The following is a 22,397-nucleotide window of genomic DNA, read 5'->3' on the forward strand; positions in this document are numbered from 1 at the left end:
GACAAGACAGAATGTGCTGCCCAGCCCTAACTGCCCTGGACAAGTTGGTGGGAAGTTGCTTTCTTGAGACACTGCAGTGGGCACTATCACAATGCTGCTGTGGTGTCCCAGGATTTGGAGCCAGAGACGGTGAAGGAGCGGAGAAGCAGTTCAAAGTGTGTTCCCATGCGTCTGCTACCAGTGTCCTTCTGGGTGGTCAAGGTTGCAGGTTTGGAAGGTGTTGTTAAAAGAGGCGTGAGCAACTTCCAAGTGCACCTTGAATGCGATACACAGTAGGGAGTGAATGCACAAGGTGGCAAATGGGGTGCCAATTAAGTAGGTTGATGAGAAGGTGGCATTTCTGAATACACCTAGGCCGCTTCAGAGGGAAGGTAGAAGTCAATGTGGAGATGCACACAGGGCAGACTGGGTTTAGACAGCCGATTTCATTCCCTAAAGTGTTGATAAAAGAAAGTGAGATACAAACCTTTTCAATGCAGATCGCTCCAGTTGGACAGCTTCCAAAATACAGTTCTGCCCTAAAATGTGTACAAAGAGCTGCCTGGCCAATCGCAGTGTCATTGCAAGTTAGCGCATGGTCACTTGATTTCGGGCAATGGTCACACAATTGCTTTCTGTCACTCCAACGCTGAAAGCAGGAGACAAAATGAAAATGTTAAAATCCTTAAAGGTAGGTCTTGCTGGTTAAATTATTGATAGAATCACATTAATTTCTTTGTGGAGTATTTTGTTCCGAAGATGAAGCAGGTGCACTGATGTCTCTGTTGACAGGCTGCTAGGAGGATGCTATTAACGCACGAGAGTGGGAAAAAAAAGACACAGGATTTTCAGAGCATGGCACAACTCTGCAGTGTCCACTGATTCCAAGCTTTGCTGAGACATAAACAGTTCCCCCAATCCTGAGCTACCGCCATGTTCCACAAAACCAGGTGTTACAGACCAGGCCATAACCCGCTCAAAACATCTCAAGGTGGCGGCCCAGCCCCAAACCTTTCTAGTTGCTTTAAGCAGGTGAAAGGTGACATTGCAGTAGTGGTGCAGCTGACCCAACTACTCAGTTTCAAAACAAAACTGAATTTATTTCCAGACGAAAAAAAAGAGAATAGAATATAGAATAACATAACTGATCTAAAAACCCAATTGACTCTATTGCAACTTACTGACGCTGTTCCAAATACTTGCTACATCCCCATAAACACCCCCTTGGCAAAAGGAAAGGTAAAGTCAAACACAGGTTCTTATAGGAGAGATGTGGGAGACAGAGGAGACAGAGACAGAGACAGAGAGAGAGAGAGAGAGAGAGAGAGAGACAGAGACAGAGAGAGACAGAGACAGAGAAAGAGAGAGACAGAGAGAGAGAGAGAGACAGAGAGAGAGAGAGACAGAGAGAGAGAGGATCAGCATGGAGCTGTTTCCTTGACCAGCAGCCACAATAACCAGTAGCTGCAAACCAAACAGCTTGCTAAAACCAAACTAAACCAAACCCTGAACTGGAAGAACTGGTCATTCCCCTTTCATTGTACAAGTGTTTTTAAAAACTTAAACACTTCTTCAAGTAGATAAACCCAGACATATCGGAACCTCTGCCTTTACGACCCCACTGAAAAAATGAAAGGACAGAATAACCTTGTTAAAGGAGCAGCATCGTCACGCTTGGAATCAGTGGACACTGCAGAGTTGTGCCATGCTCTGACAATCCTGCGTCTTTTTTTCCCACTCTCGTGCGTTAATTGCAACCTCCTAGCAGCCTGTCAACAGAGACATCAGTGCACCTGCTTCACTTTTCCTGTACACTTTTGCCTAATCCACCTAGCGTGCACATCCCTACACCCTACAGACAATTTAGCATGGCCAATCCATCTAACCTTTGATCTGTGGAAGGAAACTGGAGCACCCACACAGACATGGGAAGAATGTGAAAACTCTACACAGTTAAGAGTCATCTACCTTGCTGTGGATCTGAAATCACATGTGCAGAACAAGTAAGGATGGCAGATTTCCTTCCTTCAAGGGAATCAGGTGGGTTTCTTTTCCTGACAATGGACAATAGCTACCTAGTCACCATTAGGCTAGATTTTTAAATTTCTCTATCTGCCTTGGTAGGATTCGAACCCAAGTCGCCAGAACATCAGCCTGGGGTTCTAGGCTACTAGCTTATTAGTATTACCATTAACAAACCAAAACAGAAAGCTGGAGAAATTCAGCAGGTCTGGCAGCAACTATGTGGACAGAAAGACAGCTAATGTTTTGAGACCATTCATCATAACTAAAAGCAGTTAGGGAAAGGTGGTACTTAATGCTGATATGGGGCAATAAAGCAGTGAGAGGATAGGTAGAGACGGGGCAAGGCGAGGGGAGAGAAAAGGGGTAGGCAGACAAACGGATGGTTGTTAGTAAACCAGGGAAGAAGAGAAGCTAGGTAAGTGGTAATGGGAGCTGAGTGATTGAAAATGGGTTGATTGTGGTGAAAGCAACCCATTTAAATGATAAGATCTGGGGTATGGGGTAGGTAATAAATAATGAAAGAAAGTAGTCGAGAGTGTGGTGCTGGAAGAGCACAGCAGGTCAGGCAGTATCCGAGGAGCAGGAAAATTGATGCTTCAGGCAAAAGCCCTTATTCGGGTAAGCCCTTCATTCCTGATGAAGGGCTTATGCCCGAAACGTCAATTTTCCTGCTCAGACGCTGCCTGACCTCCTGTGCTTTTCCAGGACCACACTCTTGAATCTGGTCTCCAGCATGTGCACTCCTTACTTTCTCCTAATGGAAGAAGGTAGCCATGTTCTGAAATTGTTAAATTCAATAACAAATAGAAATTACAGGAAAAGCCCAGCAGGTCTGGCAGCATCAGTGGAGAGGGAAAGCAGAGTTAACATTTCACTGACCCTTCCTCGGAACTGATAGGAGATAGGGGAATGTTAATTTTTATGCAGAAGAAAGAGTGGGGGGGGGGGGGGGGAGGGGTAAGGAGTAAACGATTGGTTGAGATAGAGCCCAAAGAGAGAGAAGAACAGTTGCATGAAAGAGTGGATACAATCAGGATAGGAGAGTGAATAGCTGTTAATGGAGACTGTTAGCGACTAACAATGGGCTGTGTGTAATGTCAGACCACGTGATAACAAGGCCTGGAGTGTGGGGCTTGGGGTAAGGAGATGGGAGAGCTCAAGCCCTAAAATTGGCGAACTCGATGTGGAGTCCAGAATGCTGTAGAGTTCCCAAACGGAAAATGAGGTGCTGAATTCAATGCGGAATGCTGAAGACTTTATGATACCAAAGCAGAAGACGAGGTGTTGTGCCTCCAGCTTGTATTGAGTCTCAGTGGAGCACTGCAGCAGACCCGAGACAGAAACAGGGAACACAGTGGTGTGTCAAAGTAGCAGGCAACAGGAAGCTTAGGTCATTTTTATGAACGGAAGGTAGGTGTTATGCAAAGCAGGTTTTCCATTTCCCCGGTGTACACATTATGAGCAGTGGATAGAGTAGATTAGATTGAGTGAAATGCAGGGAAATCACTGCTTCACTTGGAAGGTGTGTCTGGGGCCTTGGGTACTGAGGAAGTAGGAAGTAAATGGGCAGGTATTACACTTCTGCAATTGCAAGGGAAGGTGCCATGAAGGTGTGGGGAGATGTTGGGGGGGGAGTGGACCAAGGTATCCCAGAGGGAACGATCCCTGTGGAAAGCTGACATGGGAGGGTAGGGGAATACTTATCTGGTGGTGGCATCCTACTGGAAGTGGCTGAAATTAGCAGCTTATGATCCTCTGGATGCGAAAACTGGTGGAGTGGGAAGTGTGAACCAAGGAACCCTATTGGTGTTATGGGAGGGAAGGGGTGAGGGCAGAAATGCAGGAGGCTTATTGGATACAGCTAAGGGCCCCATCAAACACAGTGGTGGGGAATCCCTCAGTTGAGAAAAAAAGATACTGCCAAACCTGCTGAGATTTTGCACCAATTTATATTTTGCTTTGTTTCAGATATCCAGCATCCACATAAAAACGAAAAGGACGCTAACTCTGATTTCTCTCCACAGATGCTGCCAGGCCTGCTGAGCTTCTCCAGCAATTTCTGCTTTTGCTCTACAATTCTATGTTTTATTTTTGATGTTACCATTGCACCACTTTAACATACCTTTGCTGTAATAAAACTTGCTAAGTAATACATAATACATTTTTATCGTTTCTTTCAAAATTGAGCTCATCTCCTGCCAAAGGTATCCTTTTCCACGTGGTATCAGTAACTTAGATGGCACAGTGGCACAGCAACAGGGACCCGGTTTTGATTCCAGCCTCGGGTGACTGTCTGTGTGGAGTTTGCACATTATTCCTGTGTCTGCGTGGGTTTCCTCTGGGTGCTCTGGTTTCCTCCCACAGAATGTGCAGGTTCAGGGACATCTAGGTTAGGTGCATTAGTTAGGGGTAAATGTAGAGTAGTAGGGTAGTGAAATGGGACTGGGTGGGTTACTCTTAGGAGGGTCAATGTGGACTTGTTGGGCCAAATGGCCTGTTTCCACACTGTAGGCATTCTATTCTATTCTAGACCAATTGTCATAAGGAGGAGGGATGGCAGTGAATTTACCCAAGGTATCCCAGATGGTCTGGGTGAACGTGACCCACAATGTACACCCCTGTTGGCCTAGGAACAGGATTCCCTCGTAAACCAGGAAATACTCCACAGGTTCCAACTTGCCTCAACCCAAGGTTAAAGTTCAGCTTTCAATCTGGCAATTTGCAGTGTTTCAGACTCAGTCAGTTCAACAATTTCAGCCTCTAACCTGGGCTTGTATTATGAGCTTCATCTCGGACAGTGGTCGCTCATTGCTGTGCCATTCACACCTCCTCTGGGCCCTGTCCCTTTGTCCCTTCTATCGTCGCGGTCTCCCATCTCACAAGACCAGGGGTCACACTGGGCTCTTCAACTCAATGTAAAGCATTCACAAGTGGTGCTCAGGAAGACACATCTGTGTTCTTTTATGACAGCAACTGACGGATAAATTTAGCACACCAGGGAATGTTACTGTGTTCCTGTTGGAAATAATGCATTGGGAATCTCTACATCCACCTGAGGGGCTGCAGACGGAGCCTCAGTTTAATGTCACATCTGAATGATGGTATCACCAATCTCATACAGGAAGGGCAGTCCTACCAATGTTGCCTGTGCAAATCCACTGGGAGGAAAAACGCACCCACACCAGCATCTTCAACCAGGCCAACTTCCCCAACATCAAGGCACTGAACCCCCTCGATCTGCTGCAATAGGCCAGGCACGTTGTCCACATGACCAACACAAGACTCCCCAAGCTGGTGCTCTACTCCCAGTTCCGAAACAGCAGGCGAGCCCCAGGTGGGACAGAGGAAGCGCCTCAGGGATGCCCACAAGGCCTCACTGGGCAAGTGCAATGTTCCCACAGAGACCTGGGAAACACTGCCCCAAGACCGTCCAAAGTGGGAGGGGAGCATCCGGGAAGGCGTTGAGCACCTTGAGACTTGCCGTTGAGAAAAAGTGGAATCCTGCACAAACAGCGTAAGGAATGCGTTGCCACACCTACACCCGACCCACTCCTTCCTGTGACCACCACCTGCCCCAAGTGTGATAGAGTCTGTGGAAGCCCCATGGATCTGTACAATTGCCTACAGACTCATCCTAAGAGTGGAAGAGAGTCATCCTCGTCTGTAGGGACCACCGATGATGATGACGATGCTTTATTTTCCCTGTGAAGAGTCACAGATGTACAGCACGGACACAGACCCTTCGGTCCAACTTATCCATGCTGACCAGATATCTAACCTAACCTAGTCCCATTTGTCAGCATTTGGCATATACCACTAAACCCTTCCTATTTATATACCCATCCAGATGGATTTTAAATGTGTAATTGTACCAGCCTCCTCCACTTCCTCTGGCAGGTAACTCCATACACAGACCACCCTCTGCGTGAAAAAGTTGCCTCTTAGGTCTCTTTTATATCTTTCCACTCTCACCCTAAACCTATGCCCTCTAGTTCTGGACTCCCCCACCCCACTGGTTTCAAAATATTAACTCAATCTCTCTCTCTCACAACAGACATTGCTGGACCTGGTGAGTTTCTCCAGCATTCTCTGTGCTCGTTATGAAGAAAAACAAAATTGGCAAAAGAGATTTCAGCACTCAAAGGGTCAAGATGTAAAAAGGACCATGTTAAACTTGTCAACCAACTGCCTGCAGTGATCTAGAATTCTCTTCTGTATGCTTTAGGTATGTGGAAGGTTCGATCTGTTTCACTTTCAGTCCTGCAGAGAGCAGGCTTTACTATACAGCAATGTGGGGAGTAATTGATTGCTGTGGGAGTAATGTGCTGACAGACTGAAACCTGGCCCACGCAGCAGTCAATCCTAAGTGTGAGATGTTTCATCTCCAGGCAAGCATCCAAGTTGTCCCTGGTACCAAACAAAAACCATTACCAAGGGCATAAGTGATCAGCACCCACCACACGGATGGCAGCCAAGAAGAGCATCAATGCATTGTTTCTTCTCTTCGCTCACCATCCCTCCTTCTTTCTTTTCTCTTGCTCCTCCACCTCCTTTGTCCATTGGGAAAAAAAAATTACATACCAGGCACTTGTGAGCTTGCAATTCCAGAACACGCTCAGGTCTGTGGGAGAGTTGGCAAGCTCATGTCCTGCACTTCCTACGTCTGTTACTGTGACTAGAATTCCTTTCTCGTGCCATATAATCACAACAATGTCACACACTCTCTTCCCCTTCCCCACACAGTCTGTTGTGAAAACTCTCTCCTTGTTTCACTCATCAGCAAACGTCACCTTTTAGAGAAAGACAACATCAATCGTTTTAATCCTCAAGCTACCCAAACCTAATCCCACTCTGCTGATCAGTTCCTATACAATGTCAAACTATTCTTTGATCAAGCAACTATCTAGTGAGTCGTGCACAGATGCAGCCAATCCTAACTCTCCCCAGTTATTGGAAACAAAACAGTTTACAAGTTAGTACTGTAAGTCTTAAAATATACCTCCTTGTTTCAGAGGGTGATGTGACAATGCTAGCAGGGTAGATGCTTTCAGCCAGAGAGATATTCAAGATTTTACAGCATCACTGAAGCTTAGGTTGCTGAAGGAGGCCATTCAGCCCATTTGTGCCTACACCGGCTCTTCAAAGGCGCATTGTTACAATGTACCAACTTCCTGCTTTCTCCCCATTCCCCCTCACTTTATTTTATCCAAATAACGGTCCAATACTCAACTGAATCCCTCAATCGATCCTGCCTCCATCATACTTCCAGGCCCTACCTGCTCACTGTGTGAATAGGATTTTCTCACATCATCATATTTATTTCGTTTGCAAATCACTTGTAATTTTCCCCTCACATTTCTTGTTCCTTTGACAAGGAGGAAGAGTTTCTCCTTACCCCCTGTCCTGCCTGCTTATGGTTTTGAAAACCCCCATTAGATCTCCTCTCAGCCTGCCTCCCGAAGGAGGATTGCCCTAAGATCTTCAATCTCTACTCGAGACCAAAGTTCCTCATTCCTGGAAGCATGCTTGTAAATCACATTTGCACTCACTCCCATGTGGTATCCTGAACTGTACGCAATCCTCCAGCTGAGATCTATCGTATAGACTTGAGTAATAGTTGATCTCATGCAAAAGTCGACCCCCTATTTTTGGCCAAATAACCTGGAATTTTCCTTAGATCTCGTGTAAAAGTTACCCTAGTTCTTCACAGATAACAGATCAACATTTAGGAGTCAGTGTACCAGCCGTCATGTCTCACTCCAGCTTTCCAGTTTGCTGATTGTTCTGCTCCGCTCCTGGTCTTCCAGTCTGCTGGCTGTCGTGTGCTGCTCCAGGTTTTCAGAATTACCATAAATCTTTTTTTCTCTTCTTTATTTGTTTAGGGACCAATTGGGCTTCTGCTACTGATACGGTATGAATCTTTCAGCCTCTCAAAAATAGTTTCCATGTAACAGTCGACCCTATAAATTTAACCTTAAAAAGTAGTGAAAAAAAAATTAAGTATAATACAGAGTTACAAATCACACAACACCAGGTTACAGTCCAACAGGTTTAATTGGAAGCACTAGCTTTCGGAGTGTCAGGTGGTTGTGGAGGACACAATTGTAAGACACAGAACTTACAGCAAAAGTTTACAGTATGACGTAACTGAAATTATACATTGAAAAACACCCTTGATTGTATGTTAAGTCTCTCATCTGTGAGAATGACCCATACCCATAGGGAGGGCCTCAATCGGGACCTTGGGTTTATGTCACACTACAGGTGACCACCATTGCGCCACACACACACACACACACACACACACACCATGAAAAAGTTGCCCCTTAGGTCTCTTTTATATCTTTCCCCTCTCACCCTAAACCTATGCCCTCTATTCTGGACTCCCCGACCCCAGGAAAAATACTTTGTCTATTTATCCTGTCCATGCACCTCATGATTTTATAAACCTCTATAAGGTCACCCCTCAGCCTCCGACACTTCAGGGTAAACAGCCCCAGCCTGTTCAGCCTCTGCCTATAGCTCAAATCCTCCAACCCTGGCAACATCCTTGTAAATCTTTTCTGAACCCTTTCAAGTTTCACAACATCTTTCTGATAGGAATTGTCACAATTAACTTGAGAATGTAATTTTTAAAAAATGTTTTGTGATTTACACATGAAAGAAGTGAAACTATCATGGTCATTCTAACAGACGAGAGACTTAGCAAACAACCAAGGTATTTTTCAATGTATAATTTCAGTTACATCACAGTGTGAACTTTTGCTATAAATTCTGTGCCTTACAATTGTGTCCTCCACAACCACCTGATGAAGGAGTGGCGCTCTGAAAGCTAGTGCTTCCAATTAAACCTGTTGGACTATAACCTGGTGTTGTGTGATTTCTAACTTTGTCCATCCCAGTCCAACACCGGCATCTCTAAATCAAGTATATACAGTAACAAGTGTCTTGTGCCTTGTGTCTTATACAGGCTCAACATCACTTCCTTGCTCTTGTACTCTACACCCCTGTTAATTAAGCCAAGGATACCACATTTTACTTAGGGCTTTCTCTACCTGCCATCTCCACTGACCTGAGCATCTGTACACCCAGGTCCTTCTGTTCTTGCACTCCCTTTAGATTTGTACCCAATTTTGAACATGCAAACACTCCTTATGTGAGCAGAGAGTAGCAGAACCACCCTATATACTGCAGCTATAATCACAGGAGACAGATCACAGTTAACAGCAGAATTATTTATCCCGTACAGCATCTTAGACTTCAAGACGGTGTTTTCAAAATTCATTAAAATATAAATAATAGAAACACACAACACAAGAGGAAGCTAGTTAGTCCATCATACTTTAGTAGCCTGGTGTCCTTAATCTTGTTGCGTTGCTGAAGAGTTTTTACAGAGTCTGAGGTAAAGAAAACACTAACTTTATTGAAGAAACATCTTACTGTGACTTCATCATACCACAGGGCTGTAAGAAATACCACCATTACATTATACTGCATCATTTCGACAATGAGAAATACCATCCCATTAGCAGTAACACTTAATTGGTGGAACATATCGGATTCTTAAGGGGCTTGACAGGGTAAATGCTGAGACGCTGTTTCCCCTCTTGGGGGGAGTGTGGGTTCAGGGGGCACAATCTCAGAGTAAACGGGCACCAAGGAGGAAATTCTTCTCTCAGAGGGTTGAAGGTCTTCGGAACTTGTTGCTGCAGACAGCTGTGGAGCTGCGCTCTTGTGTATAATTAAGTCTGAGATAGATGGTCTCTTAATCAGTAGGGGAAATCAAGGATTACAGGGAAAGGACAGGAAGGTGGACATGAGGCATCTCAGATCAACCATGATCGCACTGAGTAGTGGAGCAGGCTTGAGGGGCCAAATGGCCTACTCCTGTTCCTATTCCCCATGGTCTTAACCCCTAACACTACATGCATGAGGTTCTATGAGTGAATTACCTGATTAGGTCCACATCTTCCTGCTCTTTCTCCACAGCCCTCTGAGCTTTTCCTTTGCAAGCGTATACACAATTCCAGTTCACCGAAAAATAAATTCCACTGATCTCTTTAAGAGATGGGAGATGGTGGTGTAATGGGAATGTCACTGAGCTAGTAACCCAGAGGCCTGGCCAAATGCTCTAGGGATATGGATTTAAACCATTCACGACAACTGGTGGGATTTAAATTTAGGGGGTCACGGTGGCTCAGTGGTTAACCCTGCTACCTCACAGCACCAGGGACCCGGATTCAATTCCCGCCTCAGGCAACTGTCTGTGTGAAGTTTGCAAATTCTCCCTGTGTCTGCGTGGGTGTCCTCTGGGTGCTCCGGTTTCCTCCCACAGTCCAAAGATGTGCAGGCTAGGTGAATTGGCCATTCTAAATTGCCCATACTGTTAGGTACATTAATCAGGGGTAAGTGTAGGGAAACGGGTCTAGGTGAGTTACGCTTTGGAGGGTCGGTGTGGACTTGTTGGGCCGAAGGGCCTGTTTCCACCCTCTAGGGAATCTAATCTTTAATTCTTCTGCAGGTTATCTTAAATTCATGTCCTCCAGTTATTCACCTACCAAACAGCAGAAAATGGCTTGGGCCTGCCAATTGTTATCAAAACCATCCATGAAAGAATGTAATGCATTATTATTTACATCAACTCCATCACTCATAAGACTAATTATCTGAAGATCAACAAGACAAATTACAATGGACAAATCTGAGTGGGGATTGGAAAAATAACATGTACCGTAAAGTAACATTCTGCAGAGAGAGTCAAATGTTCTCATAGTTTGAGTTAATCACAGCAACCCATCAGATTTACAGCACAACAGACTCCTCATATCTGGCCATCGGAATTCTGCATCTCAGCAACACATCTGACAGTGGGTCGAGAGTGTAGTGCTGGAAAAGCACAGCAAGTCAGGCAGCATCTGAGGGGCAGGAGAATCGATGTTTTGGGCATAAGCTCTTCATCAGGAAATGTATCAATTCCTGATGAAGAGCTTATGCCCGAAACGTCCATTCTCTTGCTCCTCGGATGCTGCCTGACCTGCTGTGCTTTTCCAGCATCACCCTCTCGACTCTGATCTCCAGCAGCTGCAGTCCACACTTTCTTCTACCTGACACCAGGCATATACTGGTGTACCTACGAGGCAAGCAAGGAAACAAGCCCTATGGCACCAAGAAAGCCCTCAGGTCCCCATGAGCTTAGTCAGCTGGATAAAGTCGCCATAGTCCCAGAAGCTCTCTTGTTAGTGAGGGACAACTGATGGTGGTTTAATCCGAGGGTCACAAAACCTCAGGCGAGGGCGAAGGATGAAAAGGTTGGACATTCATGGTAACCTCAGTCAGTGGCAAGAATTGACCCTGCACTGTTGGCTTCATTCAATATTGCAAGCCAGCCAAATAGCCAACTGAGCTAACCGGCTCTTAGATGCCAAGCCGGCTAACCTATACTTCAGAACACTATCGACAGTCTGGGTTCAATTAGGTAGACTTCGGACCTACCTCGTTCTCCTGCCCTTGAGTGTGGAAAGTAAAGGCAAACTACCGCTAGCACATTAATAAGTATCAATAAAGCATCAGCTCAGGATAAAGCAGCAGCAGACAACAAGCCAAAGAGCCAACTTTGTGCAGAGCAACACAGGGAACGGAATCTCCCCATTCAGGAGGTACACATGATACTGGCTGCAGCATTGAACCACACAGGAAACGAGAGTCTTCAGCTCGATTCCTGACCCGTGCCAGAGTATTGCTGAGAACCAGCATTTGCCCTCAGGGCAGCCAAGAGCATTGGAGCGGCAAGAGGCCATTCAGTCCCTCAACCTTTCTTCAGTCCAAATATATGCAGGTTAGGTGAATTGGCCATGCTAAATTGCCCCACAGTGTCTGGGAGAAGCAGGTTAGGTGGATTGGCCATGCTAAATTGCCCCACAGTGTCTGGGAGAAGCAGGTTAGGTGGATTGGTCATGCTAAATTGCCCCATAGTATCTGGGGATGTGCAGGTTTGGTGGATTAACCATGGGAAATGCAGGGTGACAGGGATAGCGTGGGGTTGGGTCTGGGTGGGATGCTCTTTGGAGGGTCAGTGTGGACTCTGTGGGCCGAATGGCCTGCTTACTCACTGTAGGAATGGTTTGATTCTATAAATATTTAAGCAGATCATTGTCTACTGTTTGGTTCCACAATTTCTTAACTAACAAAATGTATCGTGCTCAGTGTCCAAAACACCAACTGTCCCAGCATCTGTAGCCTTTTGACTAAAACGAGAGGACTCAGGGCTCCCATTCCTTACCATCAATAACTGACTCTTGGTAAAACGTGCAAGTGTGGGTGGCAGATGAGGGGCAGGACTGAGTTCAGCTTCATGTCGCCTGTAGCCAAAAAGCCTAGTCCACAATTGTTTACGTCCCACGTGAAGAGAGTGCAACGGTCCCCGAAAGTACGTACAAAGGTCACAAACCTGGATGCTAAGTAAGGGGCCCATGAGAATCAGTACTTCAGAGCATTTAGATATACTCATTGCCAGGAGGCAAAGGGGTTCGGAAAATTCCTAACACTAAAGCAACTGGAACTTCTTGATTTGTTTATTTACATCAAGGGGATCAGTGTACTGAACAACAACGTTACTCTTAGAGGATACCAGTCTAATTGCGCAGACAGAAAAGTTGCAGTCTGGTATCAGTGCAGTCATTACAGAATGGTACTATTTCTGAAATCTGCAAGATAACAGGCAAAACAGGATTTAACCCCTGGTGCTTGTTCTGCTGTACATTAAGAACGGGATGATCTGGTTATGGTGTCAACTCCAGCTTCCTGTCTGCACTCCACACCCCTCCATTTAGAATCCCTACAGTGCGGAAACTGGCCACTCAGCCCATCGAGTCTGCACCGCGCCTCCCAAAAGCATTCCACCCAGGCCCACCCCCCCATCCTCGTAAACACCATGGCCTACCCACCCAACGTGCACATCCCTGGACACTATGGGGCAATTTAGCATGGCCAATCCATCTAATCTGCACAGCTTTGGACTGTGGGAGAAAACCCACACAGACACGGGGAGAACGTGCAAACTTCACATGGACAGATAGTTGCCCAAGGGTGGAATCAAACCCTGGTCCCTGGCGTTGTGAGGCAACAATGCTAACCACAACTGAGCCACTGTGCCACTTCCTAGTCCACTAATAACCTACTTTAACACTGCCTTGAATAAATTCAATGACCGAGCCTCCACTGAAGAGAATTCCACAGACTAATGGCCCCCTGAGAGGAAAGAAGTCTTCTAATTCAGTGAAGGATGAAGGGGGATCTGATTGAAACTTACAGAATACTAAAAGGCCTGGACAGAGTAGATGTTCCCACTGGTAGGAGAGACGATGAGGGCACAGCCTTAGAGTAAAGGGAAGACCTTTTAGAATGGAGATAAGGAGAAACCTCTTCAGCCAGAGAGTGGTGAATCTATGGAATTCATTAACACAGAAAGCTGTGGAGGCCAGGTCATTGAGTATATTTAAAACAGAAATAGCAAAGCCCTTGATTTCCAAGGGGATCAAAGGTTATGTGGAGAAAGCAGGAAAATGGGATTGAAAATCCTACCAGCTAGGATTGAATGGTGGAGCAGAGTCGATGGGCCGAATGGCCTAATTTCTACTCCTGTGTCTTACGGTCTTAAATAGGGAGCCCTCTTCTTCTTAAGCAGTGACCTCTTCTCCCAGTTTCCACCCTATCTGGTCCCCTCCAGATCTTATGCGTTAATAATTAAGGGAGTCTGTGACATAGCAGTTACATGACTATACGAGTAATCCAGAGTCCCCAGTGTACTGCAGACATGAGTTCAAATCCCAGTGTAGTCAATAATGAAATATGAATTCAATAAAAATCTGCTCCTGAGTGCTTTTGTCTAAATCCCTCTACAGACTCTGTCTCTAACTCACTCTCTACTGGAGGTACATCAGGCCTGCTGATCAGAAGCTGCAGGTCTGGACAATGGGTTCAATACCCAGTCTGACTAAAAGCTGTAACATATTGCTGCTAATCTCAGCTCCGTTCAACCTTGGTAAGTTGCTCATTGAAAAAATAAGCTGAATGAATGAGACTGAAGCTGCATTTTATTTCAGTGGAGAGTCAAAGACTATCTAACAATCAAAAGGAGCAAAACATTATGAAGCAATATCTGCAGTGACCTGACTGGTTTGAGATTACTAACGCTAGAGACAGTGCATCACTTTCTACCTAATTACATTGGCTCATTGCACTGAGTCAAATCTACTCATTGCTGATTTTGGACTGCAAAATATTACATTTTATAACAAAATCCAGGAATGTAAGCTGTATTAATTAGAGGTAATACAGTGACAGTAAAGAAGTAGGGACATAAATAACACAAGATTAGAAACAGAATTCACAGTGATTGAGTTGAAATGGATCAATCACACTAACAGGAACGCACCACTGATCACCAAACAGGAGAAAGGACTTGGAAAAATAATTCTAGAAGCAAAATGCAAACTGAGTAAAAGAACAAAGAACGATAATCGTGGGAGATTTTAACCACCCCCCCAAGTAAAACAAGAACAAGAGGTGGTGAAAGGGGTAGATGAAATAATCTTTAAACAAACTGAACTGAACTCCTTTCTTACCTGGTTTGTAAAAATCCCAGCGAGAGAGAGACTGGATCACCGGTAAATCTGGAAAATGAACCAGATGGGAGAAGGGCTTCTCCAGGAGTATCTAGGCAATAGTGATCACAACATAATAAGCCTTGAGATAGTGACTGAGAAGAACATAATGTATGACAGAGACCAGAGTAATAAACCAGAATAGAGATGACTTTAAAATTTAAGAATACAACTCGAGGAAATAAACTGGAGAGTGCACGGACAAGAAACAGAACAGCACTGAAAAACATCCAGAATTTACAAACTGATAAAAGGCAAACTACTTTGATGGAACCTACAGCGTGTGCTTCAGCGGTCAACATACTGAAACAGTTGAAGCCTCTGCTTCCCTGGTGCAACTATTCCAACCTCCTTGCATCAATTTCTGACAGGTTCTGTACTGAGCGCAACTGCCCTAACATTCTGTAAACACTACACCCCATGTCAATCTGTTATTGCGATGTTATCATATTCCTTTGACATCAAGTGGATTCTGCAGCGTGGATACAGATCTGATTATTGAGAAGTTTTCGTGATTTTACCACATTAAACCAAAAGGGACTGGGGCTGAAGTAGAGGAAGTGCTGGGGAAGCTCAGCAGGTCTGACAGCATCAATGGATAGAGAAAAGAGTTAATATTTTGGGTTCGATAATGATACTTGTTCCGAATAAGAGTCATACTTCCAAAGACTCATAGCTCAGAAGAGGAGTTATTCTGGTCATGAACATAAACTGTTTTTCCCTCCACAGCTGCTCCAGCACTTTCTGTCTTTATTTCAAATTCCCAGCATCCAAAGTAATTAGCTTGTAATCCAAGCTAACCCTGATTAGACGATAATGAAATATCCTTCTCTGGATTCCTTCCTGATGCTTCTGACCTACTTCTATTGTAACGCACTTAGGTGATACAGATGATGAGCAAAACATACACTGCAGCATTTTTAAAAACAGTCACATTTAACTTGTTTCAATACAGCTAATACAGTTAACATCTTAGCACAATATTAAACATTATGTGGTGACTGCTGTGTACAAAGATATAGAGTAAAAAACAAACATACCTGGCATATTACTATTCAGCAGCTTAATAATAGTGGCTCCCACACCTGACCCCACTTTCTTTCTCAGCTTGACTATAATAATATTCTAGTCAAATCGACATCAACAACTTGAACAAAGGCTGAGCAAGACTTTTTCAAGTTTCAACCACAGTGGCACTTCCCTAATCACTCATCCCAAACCTCAGGCCCTCTCGCATTAACCCTGAAATCCCAGCATTTTCATAGCTCTGCTGACTTGTATGAATGCATTAACGTTTAGCAACAACCACAAATTCATACCTACCCCCTAACCCGTGTTCGTTCACTACGAACCCATTATACCAATCTGCTTCTTGGAACTATTGACCTCAAATGCACCATGTGAGGTGCCGGTGTCAGACTGGGGTGGACGAGGTCAGAAGTCCCGTGACGGCAGGTTATAGTCCAACAGGTTTATTTGAAATCACAAGCTTTTGGAGTGCTGCTTCTTTGTCAGATGAAGTGCCGTTTCACCTGACAAAGAAGCAGTGCTCCGAAAGCTTGCGATTTCAAATAAACCTGTTGGACTATAACCTGGTGTCATTTGACTTCTGACTCAAGTGCACAGGTTAGCTCCCTGCCCTCTACAAATCTGGCTCCACTGGGTTCTTCCTAATGGCAGAATGTGGTTCTTCACCCAGTCAGCCCCCTGACAGCAGCAACCAGTTCTTCATCAGATCAATCCCTGACTGCAGGCATCAAGTTCCCATCCAACTGAAGCCTACCTGACGATAAGGCTCACGCAAAGTGAAAGCTAGGGAGAGAAGTGAACTTGCAGCTGACAAGGAGCTTCTGTTAATGAGTTAAAGACCTCATGCTCGTGCATTAGGCATGCTCATGTGACACAGTCACCACTAACTTCCTTTTTATGAAGTGCTTCAAGACGTTTCAACATGTTATTTAAACGCAAACTTTCTTTCATATACATTAACAATTATTTCAATACAATCAATAACCGATATCTCCAATCTTATTCTCTTCTGGTTAATAAGCAGGCTGTGTGCATTTATTGCAAACAAACTTTGATGAAGGCAGCCAACATCAAAGAACCTCCCCCAAGGCGGTAATGCTCTCCAACCTCTTCCATCAGGCACAAGGCACAGAAGCTTGATTAAAGGCACCAACAGGTTCAAGAACAGCTTCTTCCTTGCTGTTATTAGACTGATGAAGGGACTCTCTAACTTCAAATAAAGTTGATCTTGCTCGTGATCTTCTTTGTGCACCTCCTGAGCAGTGTAACCTGTATGTCTTGCTCTGTCTAAGCACCCTTTGATCTCTTATGTCCTTGTCTTGCTATGATTTGCCTGTACTGCTCGCAAAACAAAGCCTTTCACTGTACTGAGGTACATGTGACAACAATAGATCACATCAAATCAAACTGTAAAGTCAATACTCTTAATAATTACCCATACGCTAGTTCCATCCACCATGACTTTGATAAGGTCGTTCTTCCATCTCTCTTTATTCTCAATTTGTGGAAATCAATATTCAGGTTGCAAACTTTCAATTTAAGCCATTCTTTCCCAGGAGCACAAGTTTATGGAGCTCTTGCCCTCAACAGACTTTCCTCAAGTTTCAAAAGCTTTTAAGACGACAAACTTGCCACCGCTGTAGCTTTATGACTGTGCATTATTTCATCTTATTATTCTTTGGCAGCTTCTCCCAGCTCTCAAAAATGAATTTTAAAATGCTGTTGAAGCATAGTAGTTTTATTGCTGACCGTGGGAGACACCTCAATACAGTGCCAAATTGCACAAGATAGCCATCTCCAGTTCAATGCAGACAGTCGCTTGCACTGGTGTTTTAAAAAATTCTCAAGGTCAAGGACCAGGCTCGCAGGAAAGTAGTCTGACACAGAACAAACAGCCAAGAGGCGAGTCTGCTAGAATATAAGTGTTTTATTCCCCGCAGCGTCGCCACAACCAGGTCTCATACTTACAACGGGTCTGGCTTATACTCACTCTACATGTTACCGGAACTGGGAGCCGTCAGTTCTCGTAGAGCGGTTGCCAACAACCCACGCTCGGCGGTTAAACGTAACCCCGGAGCAGACTCACCGAACTGGAGACTTTTCCAGCTGATATACTCTTTTCCAGATATAAACATTCATGTGAACAGCAGAGCAAGGCTAAAAAACACATTCCATTCTGGTTACATACAGATAAGAAGATTCACACGGGGAGGTGTGTAATAAGATTCACACGGGACTAAGCAACACCTCCATTCCGGTTAGATTCACACATGTATTGGGACATAATTTTTTAACCGTTTCACCACAACTGGTTATGCTCACGTCATGAGAAATACAAACAGTCAAATACAGGAGTCAACTATGCTACCGGTAATGGATGGTATCACCACTTCTCTTGTACAAACCCTTACCCAGACCAGTTTGGATGGCAAAGTTTGAGGTTTGGCAGTTCTGCAGAATACAAAACTGAACTGCGGCTGTGGGTGTACAAGTTAAAAAACAGTTACAGCAGAGAAAATGCCCATCAGATTTGCAGAAACTGTTGGCTTGAGCAATTTAACATTAAATCTGACTGCTCCGATTTATCCCCACAGCCGTGTTCACTATTCTGTTTCAAGCAGTTAGCTCATTTTTTCTTCAGATGGACAATGGTCAATGCTTCGCCCAGCCCCTGTCCCAAAGTATTACAGTATTACATTTCATTCTACTTTTCAAAAAAATCTACCAGCTTCTGTATCTTCATTCAAAACAAAAACATTTTCATTTGATACGCAATTTGCTTCTTTAAGCTTTTGATGCAGTATCCTATTAGGCTCAAGATCACTTTTTAGCTGGTTCCCTGCCTGTCAAAGACCCTGTGAATTTCCTGTTTTCATTGTTGGTGGAATATCAGCGTCATTTTATCATTCATCCCAAATTACCTAGAGGGTAGTTGGAACAGTACACCACAGTTCAAGCCCTTCAGCCCTTGATATTGTGCCGACTTTTTATCCTACTCTAAGATCAGACTAACCTACATTTTACTATCAGCCATGTGCCTATCCAAGAGTCGCTTAAATGTCCCAAATGTATCTGACTCTACTACCACCACTGGCAGTGCATTCCACACACCTACCACTCTCCGTGTAAAGAACCAACCTCTGACAGTTAGGAGTTAGCTATGTGGGTCATGCAGTCACCTGTAGGCCACTCTAGGTCAAGGACAGCAGATTTCATTCCCTAATGGGCATCCGTGAAGCAGTTGGGGTTCCTATGTCAACAGCAGGCCATTAAGTTGACATTTTAATTCCAGATTTCATTGTATTCCGATTTCACCATCTACCACAGTGGGACTTAAACCCATGTGCCCAGAACATTTATCTGGGGCTCTGCATTATTAGTGCAGTGATACTACAGCGCAATTCCCCACATGTATTCATCAACAATTCCTTCATCAGAACTATATTTGAATCTATTTAAAGTCAATTATTGCCAGTAAGTTGTTCAGCTTGCCTAACTGAGTGTTACCCTCAGATTTGAAGGCATTTCTCATTAAAGCCAAGTTAGAAAAGGCTTTTTCGAAATAAGACTGGGGTTTTTGAGATTGCTTGAAAAGTTCCGCTGAGTACACAAGTCCACAAGTAAATGGAAAGCACCCAGCAGGACAGTGAATATGGTAGCAAACCAACTACAAAATGGCTCCACAAAGATGGATCTCCAGAGGTTAAAACCAGTCTACTGCAGAAGAGGACTTTAGATTAGATTCCCTACAATGTGGAAGCAGGCCCTTCGGCCCAACCAGTCCACACCAACCCTCCGAAGAGTAACCCACCCAGACCCATTTCCCTTTGACTAATGCACCTAACACTATGAGCAATTTAGCATGGCCAATTCACCTGATTTGCACATCTTTGGACCGTGGGAGGAAACTGGAGCACCCGGAGAAAACCCACGCAGATATGGGGAGAATTTAGTCTTGTGTTTTAATAAAGAACACCACCTGAGTGGTTAGAGGACAACTGTGCTACCTTACAATTGTCTAGGCCACAGAGGTTACCCTTAACAGGCACGTAAGCATTATGGTGTGAAAGTGTTCCCCATAATACCAGGTTATCGATATGTTAATTGCTGCACTTTTTGCAGAGTCAAATTGATTAACCGTCTTTCCAGAACTAAAGAGAAAATTGGGATAGTTATCTTTCTTGACATCCCAAAGCACTTGACCACGAATGAAGTATACTGGAAGTGTAGTCACTGTTGTAATGCAGGGAAACACAGCAGCCAATCTGCACGTAACAAACTCCCACGGGAAAAAAAATGTCGATAAATAATCAACTAATCGCATCTAATGATATTGGTTAAGAGTGATGTGTTAGCCAGGCACTATGAAAACTCCCTTTTTTTAATTCAGTCATATGATGTGGGCATCATCGGCCATGTCAGCGTTTATTGCCCATCCCTAATTGCCCTCGGGGGCAGTTAAGAGTCAACCACATCACTGTGGGTCTGGAGTCACACGTAGGCCAAACCAGTTAAGGGTGGCAGATTTCTTTCCCTCAAGGAGGCTAGTAATCAGATGGGTTTTTCCAACAATCAACAATGGATTCATAGTCATCATCAGGCTCTTAATTCCAGATTCTTTTTTATTGGATTCAAATTCCATCAGCTACTGTGACGGGATTCGAACGCAGATCCCCAGGACATTACTGGATTAATAATCCAGCGATAATACCACTAAGCCACCATCTTTCCCAACCCCCCCTATGCTCTTCAAAAAGAATCCTGAGATCTCTTACAGCCACTCAAGGGAGCAGACCAGACGTTGGTTTAATGCCACTTTTGAAAGCGAGCACCTTTAACAGTTCATCACAGAGATAATTGGGCAGCACGGTGGCTCAGTGGTAAGCACTGCTGCCTCACAGCACTAGGGTCCCAGGCTTGATTCCAGCCTCAGGGGACTGTCTGTGTGGAATTTGCATGTTCTCCCCGTGTCTGCGTAGGTTTCCTCCGGGTGCTCTGGTTTCCTCCCACAGTCCAAAGGTGTGCAGGTCAGGTGAATTGCCCATGCTAAATTGCCCATAGTGTTAGGTGCATTAGTCAGAGGGAAATGGGTCTGGGTGGTTTACTCTTCGGATGATTGGTGTGGACTTGTTGGGCCGAAGGGCCTGTTTCCACATTTTAGGGAATCTAATCTAATCTTAATAAATGTGCTGCTATCCTGACCTTCTGCCTCAAAGTCCAGAGGGCTGCCAACTCAGCCAAGTTTTTCAACTGCAGAAGTTGCAGAGTTCCATTCAATTAAAAAAAATCATTTATTTTTACACTTCTAGAACAGGAGCCCTACTTTAGCAAAATGCCCACTCAAGTGATTGAAGCCATTATACAGAGCAGATATTGGTAAAATGCCAAAGGTGCCCTGACATCCACTGTTCTCTATGAAGTGAGCCAAGTTGTTAATTGTTGGGTTTAAGTGGAAGTCATGTGTTCCATTCCCACGATGCCTGGCAACTTCAATTCCAAAACTTCAAATGCCAAATGAAGCCTCACGTACGTGATCCCTCAACAAACATCAATCCCAGCCAAATTCGATCTCCCGGGGTGAAGTGGTTCACACTGTTAATCTGAGAGAGGCTGAGAGCTCCAGGACTGAATCATATGAACCAGATCCTGATGAGTTTAAAACCACTGATGAATGATGGAATGTGCCCATCTGATTCTGACAACATTTAGGAAATACAAACGCAGAAATCTGAACATAGACTGGTGTAGTTGTTCACTGCCATGTTCCGGAGGTGTGGAGTTTCCTCCACTTTCTCAGATTCTGCATGAATCTATGTAAGATTCTGTTAACTCATTTTTTAGATTAGAACCAGTCTAAACAGTATGGCACACAGGGGCTAACAACTTGAACATCTTATCTGGGCTGACACCAATTGTTAAAATTAACTTGAGAATGTCACTTATTTAAAAAAGTTCTGTAATTTACATATGAAAGAAGTGCAACTAACATGGTCACTCTAACAGATTAGAGACTTAACAAACAATCAAGGTATTTTTCAATGTAGAATTTCAGTTACATCACACTGTAAACTTTTGCTGTAAATTCTGTGTCTTACAATTGTGTCCTCCACAACCACCTGATGAAGGAGCAGCGCTCCGAAAGCTAGTGCTTCCAATTAAACCTGTTGGACGATAACTTGGTGCTGCGTGATTTTTAATTTTGTACACCCCAGTCCAACACCAGCATCTCCAAATCATTCTCAGATTCTCTATTCCTTCCTGTTCTACCTGTGAAAAATCTGTTGTAAATATGCACACATCTGCTGGGCACTTCATTCACCCTCATGATACCTGTCATTTAATCATTTTGTACTCTCAGCCCACTTACCTCCTTATTAACTGTTCATCTGGACCATAGAACCCCTACGTTGCAGATAGAGTGCCCATTAGCTCTGCATCGACCCTCTAAAAAGCATCCCATCCAGACATACCCAATCCCCTTCACCCCACATTTCCCAAGTCCAATCCACCTCACGTGCACATCCCTGGACACTATGGGTAATTTTGCAAGGTCAATCTACCTAGCCTGCACATCCCTGGACATTCTGGGCAATTTTGCACTGCCAAGCACATTAACCTGCACATCTGTGGGAGGAACCAGAGTACCCAAAGAAAACCCACACAGACACAGGGAGAACATGCAAACTCCTCACAGACAGACAG

General features: G+C 44.4%; 1 non-coding gene across 1 annotated transcript in view; it reads right to left on the minus strand.

The window, feature by feature from the left end:
• Window positions 1-22,397, minus strand: part of LOC122564942 (uncharacterized) — a 29,908-nt gene that overhangs the window by 1,792 nt on the left and 5,719 nt on the right. The window contains exons 3-4 of the transcript XR_015760696.1: window positions 14,628-14,718; window positions 467-628 (exon numbers count right to left, since the gene is read on the minus strand). This is a non-coding gene — a transcript (uncharacterized LOC122564942). The remainder of the gene's footprint in view (window positions 1-466; window positions 629-14,627; window positions 14,719-22,397) is intronic.

Source organism: Chiloscyllium plagiosum, unplaced genomic scaffold, assembly GCF_037043375.1.
Source record: "Chiloscyllium plagiosum isolate Xiang-an unplaced genomic scaffold, Cpla_swu_hap1 HiC_scaffold_21, whole genome shotgun sequence".
NCBI lineage: Eukaryota > Metazoa > Chordata > Chondrichthyes > Orectolobiformes > Hemiscylliidae > Chiloscyllium > Chiloscyllium plagiosum.